Raw genomic sequence first — 19,288 nt, forward strand, 5'->3', positions numbered from 1 at the left:
GGGCCCAGCCGCTGGTTTAGGCTTCAGGGGAAAAAACAGGCAACAACAAGGCCCTGGTCACTCACCCAAAGCCTCTGAGGGTTTTTTACTGGGGATCTCTTGGGCCTTGAGTCAAATGCAGTCACCGTGGTTGACCGTCTAATCTGCCTTTCAGAAAGGGTACCCTGCATATCATGGACGGAAGACAATGGAAGGCCCCCGAATCCAAAGCAAAAGGCTCACATAACAGGGTTTTCAGTGGGTTCCCAGATTTGAGGCATGAGGCTGCCGGGGGGTGGGGGCGGCCGAGGAGGCAACTCGGCTGCTGCTGACAGCGCCTCCTGTTGTATCAAGCCCAGCCCCTGCAGAAGGGAGCCCGCCACGGGGAGAAATGACGGTGTGGATTGTTCAGCTGGCAGTCGGGTATCTGGCCTTCTGTGGAACTGCTCCACTGCTGCTGGCAGCTCCAGCGTTCCCAGTGCACAGCGGTGGGGCCAGAAACCCTCCTCCCAGCCAAGACTGCTTCCAACAGCTGGACTCAGAGCCCTCCCCGCCTCCCACCTCTGCTCCATTTCTTGCTGGAGACCATCTGAAAGGGGAGTTTAAAATGACTAAATGTCTTTTGGGTAAAGAGCTTTGACTTTTCCAGACTGAACTGCCAAAGACCTTCAGGAAATTAAAGAAAGAAAGAAAAAGTGAGATGTTCTGTCTGGTGAATGGCGTTTCTCGAATTTGGTGGCTGTAGGGTGATTAGGCTAGAGCTGCTGGGAATTCTGAAGTGTTACTTATTTGCCTTGGCACACAGAGTTAGAATGCTGAGCAGTAGAGTGAAAATGGGGTGACAGGACAAGGACAATGAGAGGAAGCAAATCCACTGTGAGATAGCTGGGTTCTGAAAATCGGAGAGTTTGTTTCCCCAGAGGAGGGAAACAGGAATATTACCTCATTGCAAAACAGTCACTAAAATATAATTGAGTGCTCCACAGATGACAGGAGCTCACAGCTAGCAATAGCTGACTTCATTTTCAGTGAAAGTTAAAAGCAAAATCAATACCCTGATGAAAAGCAATAATACAAATTTGAGAACAATGTAGAAAGCTCTTCTGGGAGGATTTAGAAGAAAGAAAGAAGGAGAGAGAGAGAGAGAGAGAGGAAGGAAGGAAGGAAGGAAGGAAGGAAGGAAGGAAGGAAGGAAGGGAGGAAGGGAGGAAGGGAGGAAGGAAGGGAGGGAGGGAGGGAGGGAGGGAGAAAGAAAGAAAGAAAGAAAGAAAGAAAGAAAGAAAGAAGGAAAGGAAGAAAGAAAGAAAGAAAGAAAGAAAGAAAGAAAGAAAGAAAGAAAGAAAGAAAGAAAGAAAGAAAGAAAGAAAGAAAGAAGAAAGAAAGAAAGAAGGAAGGAAGGAAGGAAGGAAGGAAGGAAGGAAGGAAAGAAGGAAGGAAGGAAGGAAAGAAGGAAGGAAGGAAGGAAGGAAGGAAGGAAGGAAAGAAGGCAGGAAGGAAGGAAAGAAAGAAAGAAAGGAGGGAGGGAAGAAGGAATCCTTACCATGCTCTTCAGATCCTGTTCTTGGAAAAATGCAGCTCGATGGGGACTTGTTAAACAGAGGATCTTCTTGGAGACACAGCAGAGGATGTGGAATGTTCATGAGCCGGAAACTCCTGGCCCTCCCTCTCTTCTTTCCAAAGATCCACATGCCTGTCCATCTGTATTAAACTAGAACAATGCGGAAGCAGCATTAGTCCATCTCATCCACACATGCACACCAGCCCTTCACACCTTTTCAAATGTATGTCGAAATAAAAAGCGGTTAAAAATATTTTTAAGTAAATACATATTAAGCACATATGAAGTTCAGAGGTAACTTCCCTGGATTTTGTTGTAGGACATGAGTGGATTGACAAAGTAATTATTCTAGTAATTATTAATTATTCTCTATAATTATAGAGGGTCAGCTAATGTGTGGCTATTCTATACATCATTTTCCATGATCCTGCTCTATATTTTTTGACTCAGTAGATCGTCATTTAAATTCACTGAATGATGAAATACCATTTTACTTATAGGTTCATCAAATTCTGCAATGTGGCCAGCTCAGTGCTGGAGGAAAGGCAGTCCTTATCTTACCGGTGGCTGGAGAAGGAATTATTGTACGTGCAATATGCATTGAAGGTAGCTTGTGGGGGAAGGTACGAGGGCACTAACTTGGCGGTGGGAAGGGCGCCCCATAGGAAGCAGCCTTTGTGCTGTACCTTGGAGGCCGAGGCAGAGTGAGAGCGGAAGGACACAGCTCCAGCAGAGGGACGGAGCTTATAGACAGAAACGTCAGATCCAAACATCACTGCAGGGTTTGTGGAGAATATCTATGATCAGACTTGACCATTATTTGGCAACGTGCTCCTTGAACTTTAAAGTACTTGAGGGGGTCTTGTTAAAATGCAGATTCTGATTCATCAGGTCTTGGGTAGGGCCTGCGATTCTGCATTTCTAAGGAGCACCCAAGAGATTTTGTTCATCTGAGGAGGACACTTAGAGTACAGATAACCCAAAACAGCTCCTGCCAAAATACTTAGAAAATCTGTATAAACTATTAAATTAAAATTTAAAAATTCTTTTAAATGTATGGCTGAGTCCCCAAGAAAATAAACAAAATCCTCATGGGCCATGACACAGCAAGCCTGGAAAGTATAAAATAGAGAATAACAAGCCAAGGCAAAAGCAACCACTTTTGCAAGATTTGCTAGTCATTGGGACCTAGGAGACATCCAGAGCAGGAGATAGGGCCTTGGACCCCCGGGATGAATTCATATCCTCACACAAAGCTAGGACCTCTGAAGGGTTAAACATCTGTCAAACTGTGCACTGGAAAAATTCTCCCAGGGACAGAAGGGAAAAAGGAAGAAGTTCATCCAATTCTATGTAGTAAGTGGAATTAAAAAAAAAAAAAAATTTCTGGGATTTCCCTGGTGGTGCAGTGGTTAAGAATCCACCTGCCAATGCAGGGGACACGAGTTCGAGCCCTGGTCCGGGAAGATCCCACATGTCACAGAGCAACTAAGCCCGTGCGCCACAACTACTGAGCCTGCACTCTAGAGCCCGTGAGTCACAACTACTGAGGCCACGTGACACAACTACTGAAGCCCGTGCACCTAGAGCTCGTGCTCCGCAACAAGAGAAGCCACCGCAATGAGAAGCCCATGCACCGCAACGAAGACCCAATGCAGCCAAAAAATAAATAAATTAATTAATTAAACAAAAAAAAAAAAAAAAAAAAAGCTTTTGCTGAGAGTTTGGAGTAATTGCCTTTGACTCCTATGGCTGTGGTTTCCAATTTATATACCCGTCACTCTCTTGGAGGCCCAAAGCTGAGAGATAATTAACCATGGTCCTAGGTCTGGGATTGATCTCAGGTGCCCTCTGCCTGCAGCAGCTTGAAGCAGGATTTCAGTTTTGGACCAGAGATTGAGGTCAGGCCACAACAATGAGAGAAGTGAATCCTCTCAGAGCAGTGGGAGACCAGTGGCCAGTGACAAGGCCCTGACCCGTCAGCTGCGTAGAAATGAATTTCCACATAGAGACAGAAAGTAGGGAAGCAAGTAAAGTGTTTATTAGGAGGAAAGAGAGTACATGTGGAGAGACACACAGGTGGGTTCAGAGACAGAGCTGTGCCTGCCTGGTCGTTTGAATCACTTATGTGGGGCATTTCTTCCAGGTTTCCTTTGGCCAGTCATCTTGCTTTGCCTGGTTCTGAGTCTGTATTTGGTACATCTCAGGGTCCTCCCATGTGTGCGCGCACATCTCTTAGCCGAGATGGATTCTAGCAAAGAGACCTATGGGTAGGTTGATAGCACTTACTGTGGGGTGATGTCACCTCTCTTTTGACCTCTGAGGAGCCTTTCTGCACATGTGTAGTCGGGAAGGTTTCCTTGACCTTGAGAATGAGATATGTGATCTCCATCTTTTATCGGGGTCGGGCTCACCTCTTCTCTCGCTCCTGCCATTTTGGAGTATCTGTCCATAGAGGACAGCTCCAGCTGTTCGCCTGCAGCCCATTTGTCTCCTGCCTCATGATAACCCCTGAAGCCAAGAGTAAGCCTTACTTCCTCAGGTTGGGTTGAAAGAGAATTCCACGGACAAAATGCCACCGAAGACGAACTTTCAATGGGAAAGGTATGAAAATTACGGATGGGTGATATACCATGAGCAAGAGCCAGAAAACACAGTAAACATCAGCATTGTCTTCAGAGAACTTCAAACAATAAAGCTCTTTGAAGCTACAAAATAAACATGCTTAAAATGATTAAAGATATCAAAGAAAGGATAGGCATATAAGATCAATCATGAGGATATTTGAAGTGTCTTATCTGCTCTTCCTACAAAGTAAGGACCAAAAAAGCAGATAAGGAAAGTCATTGCCCCTGGGCAGCCCTGAACATCTCTTGCTACAGAGATGTACTTTATCCCAATTTGTTCCGCCAGCACTTAAGATTTGAGTCCTGGTTGCAGAGTGAAAACAAACTGATGTTTTCCCCCATTGAAGTGAGTTTCACTTAAGTTTCCATAAAGATGTATTAGATAGGCAATTATTTTTTATTTTATTTATTTATTTACTTATTTTACATCTTTATTAGAGTATAACTGTTTTACAATAGTGTGTTAGTTTTTGCTTTACAACAAAGTGAATCAGTTATACATATACATATGTTCCCATATCTCTTGCATCACCCTCTCTCCCACCCTCCCTATCCCACCCCTCTAGGTGGTCACAAAGCACAGAGGTTATCTCCCTGTGCTATGCGGCAGCTTCCCACTAGCTATCTAATTTACGTTTGGTAGTATATATATATGTCCATGCCACTCTCTCACTTTGTCACAGCTTACCCTTCCCCCTCCCCATATCCTCAAGTCCATGCTCTAGTAAGTCTGTGTTTTATTCCCATCCTACCACTAATCTCTTCATGACATTTTTTTTTCCTTAGAGTCCATATATATGTGTTAGAATATGGTATTTGTTTTTCTCCTTCTGACTTACTTCACTCTGTATGACAGACTCCAGGTCCATCCACCTCATTATAAATAACTCAGTTTCATTTCTTTTTATGGCTGAGTAATATTCCATTGTATATATGTGCCACAATCTTCTTTATCCATTCATCTGTTGCTGGACACTTAGGTTGCTTCCATGTCCTGGCTATCGTAAATAGAGCTGCAATGAACATTTTGGTACATGACTCTTTTTGAATTATGGTTTTCTCAGGGTATATGCCCAGTAGTGGGATTGCTGGGTCGTATGGTAGTTCTATTTTTAGTTTTTTAAGGAACCTCCATACTGTTCTCCATAGTGGCTGCATCAATTGACATTCCCACCAGCAGTGCAAGAGGGTTCCCTTTTCTCCACACCCTCTCCAGCATTTATTGTTTCTAGAGTTTTTGACGATGGCCATTCTGACCGGTGTGAGATGATATCTCATTGTAGTTTTGATTTGCATTTCTCTAATGATAAAAAGCGAAATATATTAGAAACATTTTGCTTATTGTTGTTTCCTAGGGAATCAAAATAGTTCAGTAAGATTACAACTTCTGGTAAAAAGGTATCTATCATCTTCATAAAAAAAGGAAAAAATCTTGGATGCATGAATGTTAGCAAAATAAAACTCAGTGGTCTGATTTGCACTTATATATTTAACCACTCAACGCCATCTTCAATATTTTTTCAGTCCTTCCTTTAGTCGTCTTTGTGTCTTTGTTGCCTTTTTTGTTTCTAACGTGGTAGAATTTTATGCATACGTTTATGAGGGCATTAAAATCTATTGGCAAACTTAGGCCTACAAGCCAAATCCAGGCCACCTCATATTTTGTATGACCTATAAGCTAAGGACTTTTTTACATTTTTTAGTGGTCAAAACAAATCAAAAGCATTCTATTTCAAGGAACATGAAAATTATATGAAATTCAAATTTCAGTATCCATAAATAAAACTTTATTGCAATACAGCTCATTCATTTCCAGCAGAATTGAGCAGTTTGAACAGAGACTCTGAGCCTGAAATATTTACTCGCTGGCTCTTTACAGGAAAAGTTTGCTGACCTTTGATTGTTGCTTCTCATCTTCTTTTCTCTGCTACAAGTGGTTGAAAAAACAAAAAACTTAGCATTGGTTTGCAAAATAATTTGCTTTCTTTACTATACACAAAAACTGGTATGCAGAATGTGGTGTACTGGCAGGCTGGCAGCAGAGCTTGAAAAGGGCAAGATAATGCTGGTTAATATTTAGCATATTAAAGAGAGATGGTGTTTAAGCCTATGGGACCCTCATGTTATGCTATTTTACAAAACATTCTATCCATCTCCCTTAAAAAAATATGAAGTTGGTGCTATTTGGTTACCTGATTTAAAATACAGCATGTAATTGAAAGAACTAATACTATATATTTTTGAAAATATTCCCAAATTCACATTTCCTATTCATTCAAACTGGGCATTCCTCCTAACAATGAGTATGAATTAATTATGCTTTGCTATGTTGGTTTCACATGGTTTTCTGCCTTCTTCTCTAAATATAGGCAAATCATTTTTATTCATTAGTGTTCTGAAGAAAGAAATTTTAAAAATTAATTACACCAAAAGTTACTATGAGGTTTCAATTTATATAATCCTTAATTAACTATGTATGGATTATGCCCTGTGTGCTGGAGGAAAAAAAAAAAACACGGAGAAGACAGAAGACAGGGTTTCAGTCCTTGAGAATTGAAACCTTTGTTAATGACAGGAAAAAAATCACATTAAAGACACAAAGGTGAAACAAACTATCAGAGAAAACACGAAAAGGATGCCAGTTGTCTGAGTTGACCAGAGCAGTAGAAAATTCCAAGTCTGTAGACCCTCTTCCTTGTTTATACAATATGGTCACCATGGAAAAGATTTTACAAGTTGCTTGACTTAGATAAAAATTTAAATTAGTGTCAGCTTTAGAAATATTGATTAGATATCTCACAGAAATGTAATTTAATTATGGTGGGCTTCATAGCCAAGCATTTGCTGTCAAAAGACATAACCGACTCCCCCCATTTGTTTTTTGGTTTTTTTTAGTTTATTTTTTATTTTATTTTATTTTTTAAACATCTTTATTGGAGTATAACTGTTTTACAATAGTGTGTTAGTTTTTCCTTTACAACAAAGTGAATCAGTTATGCATATACATATGTTCCCATATCTCTTCCCTCTTGCGTCACCCTCTCTCCCACCCTCCCTATCCCACCCCTCTAGGTGGTCACAAAGCACAGAGGTGATCTCCCTGCTATGTGGCAGCTTCCCACTAGCTATCTAATTTACATTTGGTAGTGTATATATGTCCCTGCCACTCTCTCACTTCGTCCCAGCTTACCCTTCCCCCTCCCCATATCCTCAAGTCCATGCCCTAGTAAGTCTGTGGTTTATCCCTGTCCTACCCCTAGGCTCTTCATGACATTTTTTTTTCTTAGATTCCATATATATGTGTTAGCATACGGTATTTGTTTTTCTCCTTCTGACTTACTTCACTCTGTATGACACCTCACTACAAATAACTCAGTTTCATTTCTTTTTATGGCTGAGTAATATTCCATTGTACATATGTGCCACATCTTCTTTAGCCATTCCTCTGTCGATGGGCACTGAGGTTGCTTCCATGTCCCGGCTATTGTGAATAGCGACTCCCCCCATTTGTGTTAAGAGAAGCGTTGCTTCCATAGGTGAGCGTTCTATGTTTCAACACAGGTTTGGTTGGAGTATGTTAGGAGTATCAACATTTTTGAGTAATTCTCAATTGAAAAGAAGCTTTCTAAATTCTCATACTTCTCAGGGAACTACTCAGTTATTAATAAACACTCACTCCAAGGTTTGCATCAAGCACAGAAACAACCATACTTTTTAATAAATAACATTATCTAAATATTAGAACAACACAATCTGTTTTCTGACATTTTAAAAGCTACTCATGCTTTCAGTTCATTTAAGCTAGAAAACCTAGAGGTATAAATCTTTTATCTCTAATTCCCCGAGATACCCAACCCCAATAAAATAATAACTTTGGACTTCTGTTTCCTGAGGCTTTTCACAGATTCGCACTGGGAGTCACCTCTGTTGAGTTCATTCCTTGGGCACTATTTTATTTTATGGAGCACAATCATAGCCCTGTTTGCTCTGCACCAGAGATTTGACAGTCTGTGGACTATGTCTGCTATTTATTTGTAACACAGTAAGATATATTGTAAGCCTCTGGGTGAAAGTTATTAGGTTAGTGCCAGAGCTTATGTGTTTGCCTGTGCTGGGAATAAGATAGGAAAAAAACTCAGCTTTGAATGCTTTGGCTTAGTATTTCTGTTTTGTCTACCAATGAATCAGATTTGTATTATGCAATGTTTCAAGGGCGGAACCCTTTATTTTCCCACAGAGTTTAGAGTGCTAATCTAGCCACTCAAACGTGCTTTCACTCTTGAGGGAGCATCTATTGGATTGAGTCTACAAGTCAGGATGGGCAAAAGATTCTATTGATTTTGAATGACCACCCAAGAGGAGTAATTTACATCTCTGGTTATTTGCTGTGTGGTGGAATGAAGAAACTTCTCGATAAAACAGTGGCATAAATTCTGGTGAGGAATTAGCCATCTGGATGGAAGGTGCTTATTCCACATAATGTAATTATATAGTCTAGAAGGGGTTCTGCCTTAATAAGACTTGTAAGGCTACCCTGCATTTTTATGTGAATTATCATGTCATACCATCTTGATTTCTTTTTCTTTGTCTTTCCTTTTCGAGTCTATAACTTCAATATTCATTTTATCTTTTTATTTCATTTTTCTTATCCCCTTTTTTTCTACATTTATATTTTCCTCTTGCCTTTGTTTGGATTTATCCTTTTTTTGTTTTTTTAATTTTTAAAATAAAAAAATTTTGACCACGCTGCAAGGTTTGTGGGATCTTAGTTCCCCGACCAGGGATCGAATCTGCACCCTCAGCAGTGAAAGTGCGGAGTCCTAACCACTGGACCGCCAGGGAATTCCCTAACACTTTTTTCTGATTCTATTTTTCCACCATTATTTGTAAGATATCATTTCCTTTAAATTCTTTTGATCATTGCCATTGAAGCTGTAAGATGCATACTTTAAAATGTGTAAAATCAGTCAGAATCTTTACTCTCCCTTGAACAAAAAAAGGACCTTAAGATATGTTACTTCCAGCCACCATCCCCTTTCTACTTTAATCCAAAATGTTATTCAGACTTAAACTCTATGGAGATTTTTTTTTAAGCCTAACCAACTAAATATTATTATAATCGAGTTGTATAGTCAGCATTTGTTTATTCTTACCCATATTTTAAATAATTTAATTTATTCACAATTCCTTCTAGAATCCAAGGGTTTCCTGTTGGGGTCGTTTTTCTTCTTTGTGATTATCCCTTACATATTCTCTTAGTGAGGGGTTTTAGGCGATTTTGGGAGTTTTCAAAAAGGTCCCCAGTAAGTCGCACACTTTTTCCCTGCTGTGTTCTGACAGTCGAGAAAGAAATATTGGGTAAATATAAAGAACACAATATTTCCTTGACTGCAAGAGATGCTGTATAATGGTGGGCAAAGGTGATATTCTTGGTGGAGTTGAACAGAAGACAGTCTTGTGTGGGCAACCTACTCCCAAGTAGTAAGAGGTATTAACTCTGTAAAGCTGTTTCTTTTGAATTTCCCTGAATTTTCTTTATTAAAGGGACAGAAGGAGGTCTAGAGTTACACTAATTTAGATCCCTTTGGAGGGAGCTATCATGAGTGAGTGATGTATCACAAGTGAGCAAATAGTGTTTCCCATTAATAATAATAAACTCTCAGTTTTAGTTTACTTTAATCTCATTTTAGTTTTGAATGATTGTGTTTTGAGAATGCAGCTCTAGATTGATAGTTATTTTTTCTTAGTGTGTGGAAGATATTTTACCACTCTCTTTCATCTTTTATTACTGCTGTTGAAAGTAGGTTATTAATTTTTTTTCAGTTCACTGTAAGTAAACTGTGTTTTTCCTCTGGATCCTTTTAAAATTTCCTTTTGTCTTTCATGGTTTGTACTTAGACTAAAATATTCTGAATGTGTACTTCCTATTTATTCTGCTTTTAATATTTTGAACATTTTAATAGAGAATACCTGTCTTTCTTAAATTCTGGATAGGTTTCAGCCATTATCCATTCAAATATTGTTTATTTATCATTCATCACCACACAAAGCTCCATTTTTCTTTAATGTTCCTTCATGTTTTCTACCCCCTTTTCCATTTTATGTTACATTTGATGCAGTTTTTCTGGTTTTTAACTTCTTATTCATTAAGCCTCTCTTCAACTGTATCTAATCACCTAATTAATGATTTTATTGGGTTTTAAATTTCACTGTGTGTATGTATATATATATGTAATGCATATATATGTGATGGATATATGTATATGCACATATATATAATTTCTAGGCATTCTATTTGTTTCTATGTTTCTAGTATTTTTGATATTTTGATAGCCTTTTTTCATGAATCTTCAGTTAGAGCAGGACCCAGTAGGGATATCTCGTCTCTCTTCCACCTAACGTTGGCTAGATGAACTCAACTAAGGCAGTAGTATCTACATTTTTTCTGGCTGTAGATTTTTCTTCACATAGATGTCTCCATAGAGCCACTTGACTTCCTCAGATCGTTATGTCTGAGTTCCAAGAAAAAGTACGCCAAGATATAAAAAAGTGGAAGCTCCCAGTTGCCTCAAGCCTGGCCCAGAAACTGGCACACCATCACCTCCACTGGTACTGTATTGTTCAAGCAAATCTGAGCCCAACTTCTAGGGGAGGACTTTGACCCCACCTCTCAATGAGAGGAAAGTCAAAGAACTTTGGGTCACACTTGCACAGGTGCGCTGACATCACATGATGTATTAGTATCACATGACATGATATTATTCATTTTAGACTTTGAAAAATCAGAGAAATACAGAATAAAGAAATATCTTTTTAGAATTTTTAAATGGACAATTAGAATTGCTAAAAACAGCACTGTTTGTCTGGCATAATGACCCTGGAGTTTCACTTTGGGTTACGTATATAAAAATTGATGTACATAATTCTACGTAGCTTCATCTTTGCCAGAGTGCCCCTCCCCCTTTTGTCTTCATGTGATACAGTCCACTGTTCTTAAACATAACAAGTGTTTAAGAACACTTGTTCTTGACAAGTAGTATATTTTTATACTATAAAAATATACTACTTTCATTTTATCAAGAACATGACAGCATCCCTAGGAAGTCAGTGAATGTTTCTGATTCATTGGAGAAACAGCACAGACAGTACAATATGACCTTTCAAGAAGGAGATCCATTGTTGAATGAATGGAAAATAGCAATAAATCCAATTTGACAATAGAGCTCATTTTTTGTCATGAAATACTTAAAAATTTTTCTGGAGACTTGCCACTAGAACTGTTTGATATTTAAGAGTACTATTAAAAATTTTAGAGTGAAAATTTCTCCCAGGCATCCATTTTAAGGTCTTAAGAATGAATGGTTTTACGTTCAGATAATATTTTCTAATTCCATTCTAGCCTGTCTTCTTTTACTATGGAGTCTCTTGAGTTGGGAGTTTGAGTGCTAAATTTCATCTTGGGCTTCATGTTTTTACTAAATTTAAAGATGGCTTTGCAGTTGTCCTGCTGACAGGGCTTCAGAGACACAATTATAAAAAGGCAGTCAGTTGGTTGGTTACACAATCAGGGAAAGCAAAACAGGACTTTGGTGCAATTTAAAGCTGAGCATCCTGAAAAGAGCTTTCTAGAAATGACTCATAAATAATCTCCAACAGGGCTCCAGTCAAATGATGACAAAAATCTTTTAAGTCCCAAATATGTGCAAATGAATCCCAATTTGGCTTTGAATTATGTTTTTCCTTTTATTTGATTCATTTTGAAAGTCAGCATAGTGTCATCATTGTTTCTTTCAGAAGTAGCAAATACATCTAAACTTGGACATATGGAATTATTGGGCTTCTGGTGGACGAATTAATTCCCCCAAAGCTTGAAAACTTAAAAGCCAAACTTCTGGCATATTTTCAGCTAGACTCTGAGGCATCAGACTAAGTGGATCTTAATTCCAGTGCATGGATATAAATCTAATAGGCTATTTATGCATATTATAAATTATTGGTGAACAGTGTATGAAATGCAGTCTGAATTATCCATTGAAAATCCACATCCAGGTATTCAGGATGAAGTACTATGAGTTGTTAGGTATTCACTGCCTAAGCGTTCTTTTTCCATGGGAAAAGAAACACATATTTTCCATATGTGGATCTAACCAGGTAGAAAATTATTTTGCAGACACACTGAAAGATGAGGAAGGTTCCCCCACACACAATGACGCCTCTGTTCAAGCATTGCTGTGAGTTGTATTTAGCCGTTTTCACTCTAGTCCTCTTCCCTAATTCTTTGCTAATCTAATATCTCAAACTGATCATATTCAAGATAAGACTAGTTTCCGCCATTTCTCAACATCTCACTCAGGTTAGAACACTCAGAGATGGGCATTGAGTCCTCTTCCTTTCTCTCCTCTCACCTATGCAGCCCCATTGCTCTTGACTTTGCCTCCTAAGTGTTTTAAAGTCAGTCATTCAGTATCGATTTCTTCTGCGACTGACGAAGTACAGCCTGTTCTCATCTTGCTCTTGGACCAATGCAATAGGCTTCTTGTATGTCTCCTGGCTTCCAGATTCTCCTCAGTTTTTTAGTATGTCCTTGCCACTGGGGTTAGGCTGTTAGCTTTTAAAAATACAAATCTAATTGTGTCACATGTTCATTCATAAAGGTTTGGGAATTTCCTGTTGCATACTACAGAATTAAATCCAAGCTGCACGGGCTAGCTCTGCATTCCCATCGTATTTCCTGCCACCTTCACCCACACGCATCCCAGGCAGATTCTCTGCAGTTGTGGTTTGGTTCATGTTTTCCTCTGCTTGCATTCTATCTCAGTTCTTCCCTGACATTGTCCTATTCATCTTTCAAACTCAAACTTCGATATCACTTCTTTTCAAAGTCTCTTTTGAGGCAAAACAAAGCCATTCCTTTATCATTTTTTTAATACCTTCAGTATTATAGTTTCATATGTGATGAATATTTACCTAGCAGTACTGAGCACTTCCTACTTAATGACCACAGTATCTTAGTCTGTTTGGGCTGTTGTAACAAAATACCGTTGAACTCAGTGGCTTAAATAACAGCAATTTATTTCTTACAGTTCTGGAGACTGAGAAGTCTGGAGTGAAGATGGGTTTATTCTGAAATGTTTTCCCTTGGCTTGTCGGTGGCCACGACTGCACAATGTGCTTAAATGACCTCTCCTCCGTGTTCTCAGAGAGAGCGCAAGATTTCTCATGTCTCTTCTTATAAGGGCACTAATCCCACTAGGAGGGCTCCACCTTCATGACTTAATTATCCCAGTTACCTCCCAAATGCTCCATCACCAAATACCATCACATAGGGGGATTAAGGCATCAACATACAAACGTGGAGGGGACACAAACATTCAGTCCCTGACACACAGCAACCTTCCCCCAGATGAGGGAACTGAGGCTCAAGGAGTTTATGCATGTCACATATGCAGCAAGTTGCAATTCTGAATCCAGAACCTACTGTCTAACTATTTTGATAAATTAGCTCTGTAACTCCCTTGGTTCACCTTGTCTTCTTCTGCTCATCTCCATATCCTGATGCCTAGCACGTAGGTGATAATTGCTTTAGGCCAGGTTCCTGGGTAAAAAGAGTCTTAGAGACGTGTGCAGAGGTTTATTGGGGAGGGCATCTGTGATCAATACATGAAAGGGAAAGAAGGAGGCAGGGCTGGACAAAGCGAGGAACTGAATTGTGATGCATTTGCAGCAAGAGCCTCAGCTCATCACCCAGGGACCCTGGAGCTAAGATGGCTCTTAACATTCATCTCATCTGGAAGGCAAGTGAGCTGGACATTTATATCCCTGCTTTGACCAGTTTTGGGGTGTGAGCTGTCACCAGGGCGTAAACTTGTGCAAGGTTATTTCCCTTCGAGAGTGGGCCATCCACAGCCAACACTTTCAGCACGTGAGGGAGCGAATTCCTCAGTCCTGCAAGGGCCCTGGTGTTCCCTGCAGCACCCACAGTAGTTATTTTTGCTATGTGTCTCCTTTTATACTCTCCAGTGGCTCGATCAAGTTCTCTTTCCTATTTTATTTCCCCCTACTTGTTGGGAAGTTTTACATTCAATATTTTTAGTAGATATGCTTATATTTTTTAAAATGCATGCTTGACTTATTTGTGTTTGAAGTTAATCGCTATCTCTTTCCAACTCCCAACTGACACCCGGGGCCTCAGAACCCCTGAGTCCAATCACCTCCTATTGTCTTATGTGATACTGTCCAGCACTTTCCTTCCACTGTGTTTCACTACATTTGCTACAACACGATGGCCGTCGTGTTGCTGTTGTATTGGGCAGATTCCCTAAGATGTTTACCATTCATCAGTTCTTGTATCTCACTCCCTTTTCTGGGTTCAGTTTTCATCTTCTCGATACATCTCCTGTAGCTGTTCTTTCAGTGAGGGTCCATTAAACATACCTCGTCTCAGTCTTCACTAGTCTGAACTTCTTTGGTTTGCCCACTCTCGTTGATGAGTCATTTGGCAGATTGTAGAATTCTAGGACGGTAGTTGTTTACTTTCAGCCCCAGGAACATATCGTTCCAACTCTCCTGCCTTTGACATCTTCAGCAGAGATCAACTCCTCAAGAGGGATTCAGTGAGAGCTATCAGCCCCAACATCCAAGTAGCTGGTGGGGAATGAATGCCCTGGTTCTCTGGGGGTGGTTCCTGGTGGCATACCATACCATCCACTAGAGTAAGTTATCTATTACAGGGAAAAAAAGTAGGGAAGGAAGAAGATATGGAGAAAACTCCCATTTAATTGTTTCATATTAAAGTTAGAGCTTGAGTGATTCTGCAAAGGTCTTTCTGCCAGGAGTCTTAAAGTCAGTGGCCAATATACTAATTTTAAAAATTCTTTCATTTTCTGGCAAGTGTAATAGCATGTTCCCCCTTATCTCAAATGCTTCAGCCACAGCCCATGAAGCAACACAAGAACTAGTTATTTTTCCTCTGATTTAGCAGAGGGTAAATTTTATTTTCATATGAACTCAAAAGGGAGGGCTTGTGATAACATTTGTAACCCCATTCAGCTGAAATAGGGTTAGACTTGAAGAAGAAAAACAAGTTCCTCATTATTAAATCCTGGATAGCCTCAGCAAATTCAGCATATTTAATTATTCCATTCAGTCCAGGAAATTTCCTTGGAAGAAACTCTGAGACTGGTATCTCATTATTTTGGTGAAACAGAATGGGAGGAAATGCTTCCTTGAATAGACAGTGTGGTGATGGCCGCAATGAAGGAACAGGACCAAAGTTGGTCATATTTTCTCTTATTCAGGTTTTGTGGGTGCACATATTCTGTGATCACTAACCATGAATATTTATTGAGTGTTACAGTATGTAGAGTCTATCTTATAATTTATACCCTACTGCTTCCATAAAGGCTTTGACACAATTTATATAAACACAAGATTTTTTAAAATTTGAATGAAGTTGAGTGAAAAAAATGAGTCAATTAGAGTGAAAGTTAATATACACATATACCCACACCACGGCTTGACAGAGTTAATAAAGTTGAACACCATCATTGCTCTAGGCTTCCTGATGACTGATGAGAAGAGAAAGTCAAACAGGTACCATATTACTTTTATGCTTTAGATAATGACATGAAGCTGTTTTTCTAGTAGAGAAGTTTGTACAAAAATCTTCTGTGGATCTCCATTTCCCAAATATCATCTCAAAATTAAAAAAAAAAGAAGTTTAATGCTATACATTATCTAAGGTGCTATGCTAGAAATAGAAATTTATATAATATTTTTTTCCCATAAAATAGGAACTTAAAATTTGATTTGGCAGGGAGGTAAAAAAAAAACTAAGAAGAAAAGGATAGATGGGAACTTTCACATCAAAATGGCAAATTGATAACAACAATTAATTTCCTTTCTCATGACTTTCCTTTAAAAACCTCATGAAGGTGTTAAAATGCAAAATTACAAAAGCACTGCAAACTTTGAGTAAATATGTGTCTTCACTGACAATTCTTCTAGTTCTATAACCCAAGATAGAGCAGAAGGTGGAAAGGGAAAGTCTTTTTAATCCATTGTAACTATATACATCCCACTTTATAAATGTGTTGCCTACATCAAGCAAACCTGATTGCTACTCATGTTTTTTCTTGGGTCTTTCTCAAAGCTATCCATTCTTCTTTAACCACACTCACTTGTCCTTCAGTTATGTATTGATCTCACTTCACTTTGGTGCTCTTTGGAAAGATGCCCTTATTACTTCTTCTACCACATCTTTCAGAGAGCTGCAGAATGACCGTTTCAGGAGTCTCAGGTCAACCTTCAGATGAAGCTGAAAGTCAACATGGCAACCAACCAAAACTCTGTATATTATGTGCCTGCTTTTCTAATCTCATCACCTAGGATTATTCTTTTGTAACTTACATGATAATATAAATTTTCATGATAATGTGCCTGTTTCTGGGTCATTGCATATGCTGCTTTCTCTACTTGGATGTCCTTCTCTCTTGCCTACATGACTATGCTCTTCAAAGTGCCTTAAAATGTCCCTCCCATGAAGCCTTTGTGACAACCCCTCCCCCAGCTAACTCAGTGCTCTGGGCACTGCATGACAATAACTCTGTACACAGACCTCTAACAGTTGCCGTTCTCGTGGTTCACCAAGTATGCCCATCAGACCATCACCTTCTAGTGTTTTGCAACTGTTCTCTATTCCATAAGAATTTGTTAAATCCATGGAGAAAAGAAAAAGAGTAAATTCATACTAGTATTTTGGTTCTAATGAATGAATGCGGGAAGAAGGGGTCAAATTGGCCCAAACAAAATTCAGGATTGGTTCTAGATATGATTATTCCAAGCATTCCATAATTACCTTTATTAGAAGTAGCTGAGAATAAATCTATTCTCTAACGAATAACCCTTCCATCATTTCATGGATCTCCTTTAGGTTCTCTTCTTAGATATATTAACTGTTGTATCTACTTCAACAAGTCAGTAAAATTCTCTCCTTGTTCATCATGAGATGAAAGGGCCATGTGAGAGATTTCTTCTGTAGGTCTTTTATCCCTCCAGCTCAGTCAGTTTCTGTAACATTACCATATCAGGTTGTGCTCTTTCATAAAAGAATTTCAAGAGACTGCTTTTTAAATTTCCCCCTTACCCTGAGCGTGCCTTAGCATAGGTTTAGTTTGATGAAACCTCGTATATCTATGAGGATTTGTTCACCTACATTCCAGGAAGGCTACATTCAGGCTCTGGAGGAATCCAGGCTGCTTTCACAATGCCTTCCTTGTTGCCGTGAGGTGCGGCTGGCAGCAGACACATGGCAGCGTGGTTCATATCTACAGGGGCTAAGTCTCTTAGTGCTTTGGAATAACTTAAGGCTAAATAATATTTGGTTTTCAATGGTTGCCATAGAAACACACTGAGATTAGGTGATTTACATCATGATTTCTGACAGCTGACCCAAAGCAGACTAAATAATTAAAAATCCATTTTTTTATCAGTGAAAATATCTTAGAGTAGAAAGGTAATAATTCAAGTATAGCAAGAGTTAATGCAGATGGGATGGATCATACTTTCCCTAACACAACTTCTGACTTCTGTTCTGGCCTATATCATGCTGGCCTCCCAAGACGAGAGGCTTTTTCTTTCTTTCCTTCTCCCCACCCCCTTTTTTCCTAACTGCTGTTCTCTGTCATGTGGGCTTGGTGAGGACATTTTTATTTTGAATTAACCAGGCTCTTAGGATGTGAGATGAAATATTATTCTCTCATCAGGCTGCCACCATCATACAACTTTGGGTTTTTACCTAAAGAAATAACCTCAGTAAGACTATTTTTAAAAGTGCCTGTGTCTAAATATATACTCCAGTTAATCTAGAAGCTTCTTTAAGAGAAACAATTCAAATACAGATGTATCTTATTTCATCATCTCAAAGCAATCTAGAAAATAAAGCAATAAATTGTGCATATGGCTATTGAAAAATCTAGGTTTGCAAATTAAATACACAGAATAGCATTGCAGATTGGATGTTGAGTCATCACAGGTCGTGCTTTTTCTACTTTGAATAAGTGTTTTCTGGAAAAAAAAAATGGAGCAGTGATGAGACATGTGGGGAAAGAAAAGGGCATTTGTTGTGCATCTATTACTTGCCAACCACTGCTATAAGCTCAAATTTAATGTTCATAAGACCTATATAACAGGTCACTTTTAGGCACATAGTATAACAGAGGCACCAAATAAAAAGTGGAAGTCTACTTCTCTGACCTTCTAATATTTTTCACTAAATATTATCACAGTTAACAATTTTGTGTGTATCATTAGGGAAAAGAATATGTTTTGTATAAATCTGTGTACCTAATGTACTTTTTATATTCTCAAATAAAATCACACTATTTACCTCATAGTGCACCTTGATTTTTCAACTATTAAATCATCAATCTTAGGGATTATTTAGTATCAGCATACATATCTCATTCTTTTTAACACAATGTAGAATTTTATTTTATAATATATTTTATTCAGCAATTTCCATCCTGATGTACACTTAGGTTATTCCATATTTTTCCTACTCTAAATTACACTATAATAAACATTCTTGTTCGTATATCTTGAAATTTTCTAAGTATATATAGAACCAAATACTCAAAATGCAATCGATGGGTCAAAAGATATCTGCGTTCAAAATTGTGTTGGATTCTGTCAACTTGCTTTTCAAAGTTGGTATAACAATTTTATGCTTCCCAATACCTCCCGCATATGTTAACTCTACTTCTATACCCATTTTATTGATACAACTCCAGAAGATTTTTGAATATCAAGGATCTAAACAACCTGGTAAGAACCCTATTTAGCATAACTGAAAACCTCTGGACATATCAAAAAGATACCTCAATAGAGTTTAGATCACTAAGATTTTTTTAAAAGGGGGGGCATAATTAGACAATAGTATCAATATGCTGGATAAACTAATGAAATGATGTTAGTTTGTAAATTCCGTATTAGATTTTTTAAATTTCTTGAGAAGAATAAAACTTTAAAGTCAGTTGAGTGCTAATGGAGACATTTTCCTCCCAGGAGAATAGAGAAGAAATTGAATGGAGAAATGAAGAATAATAGACCCCCAAAATGTATTGTT

The sequence above is a fragment of the Kogia breviceps genome, chromosome 3 (assembly GCF_026419965.1).
Source record: "Kogia breviceps isolate mKogBre1 chromosome 3, mKogBre1 haplotype 1, whole genome shotgun sequence".
Lineage (NCBI taxonomy): Eukaryota > Metazoa > Chordata > Mammalia > Artiodactyla > Physeteridae > Kogia > Kogia breviceps.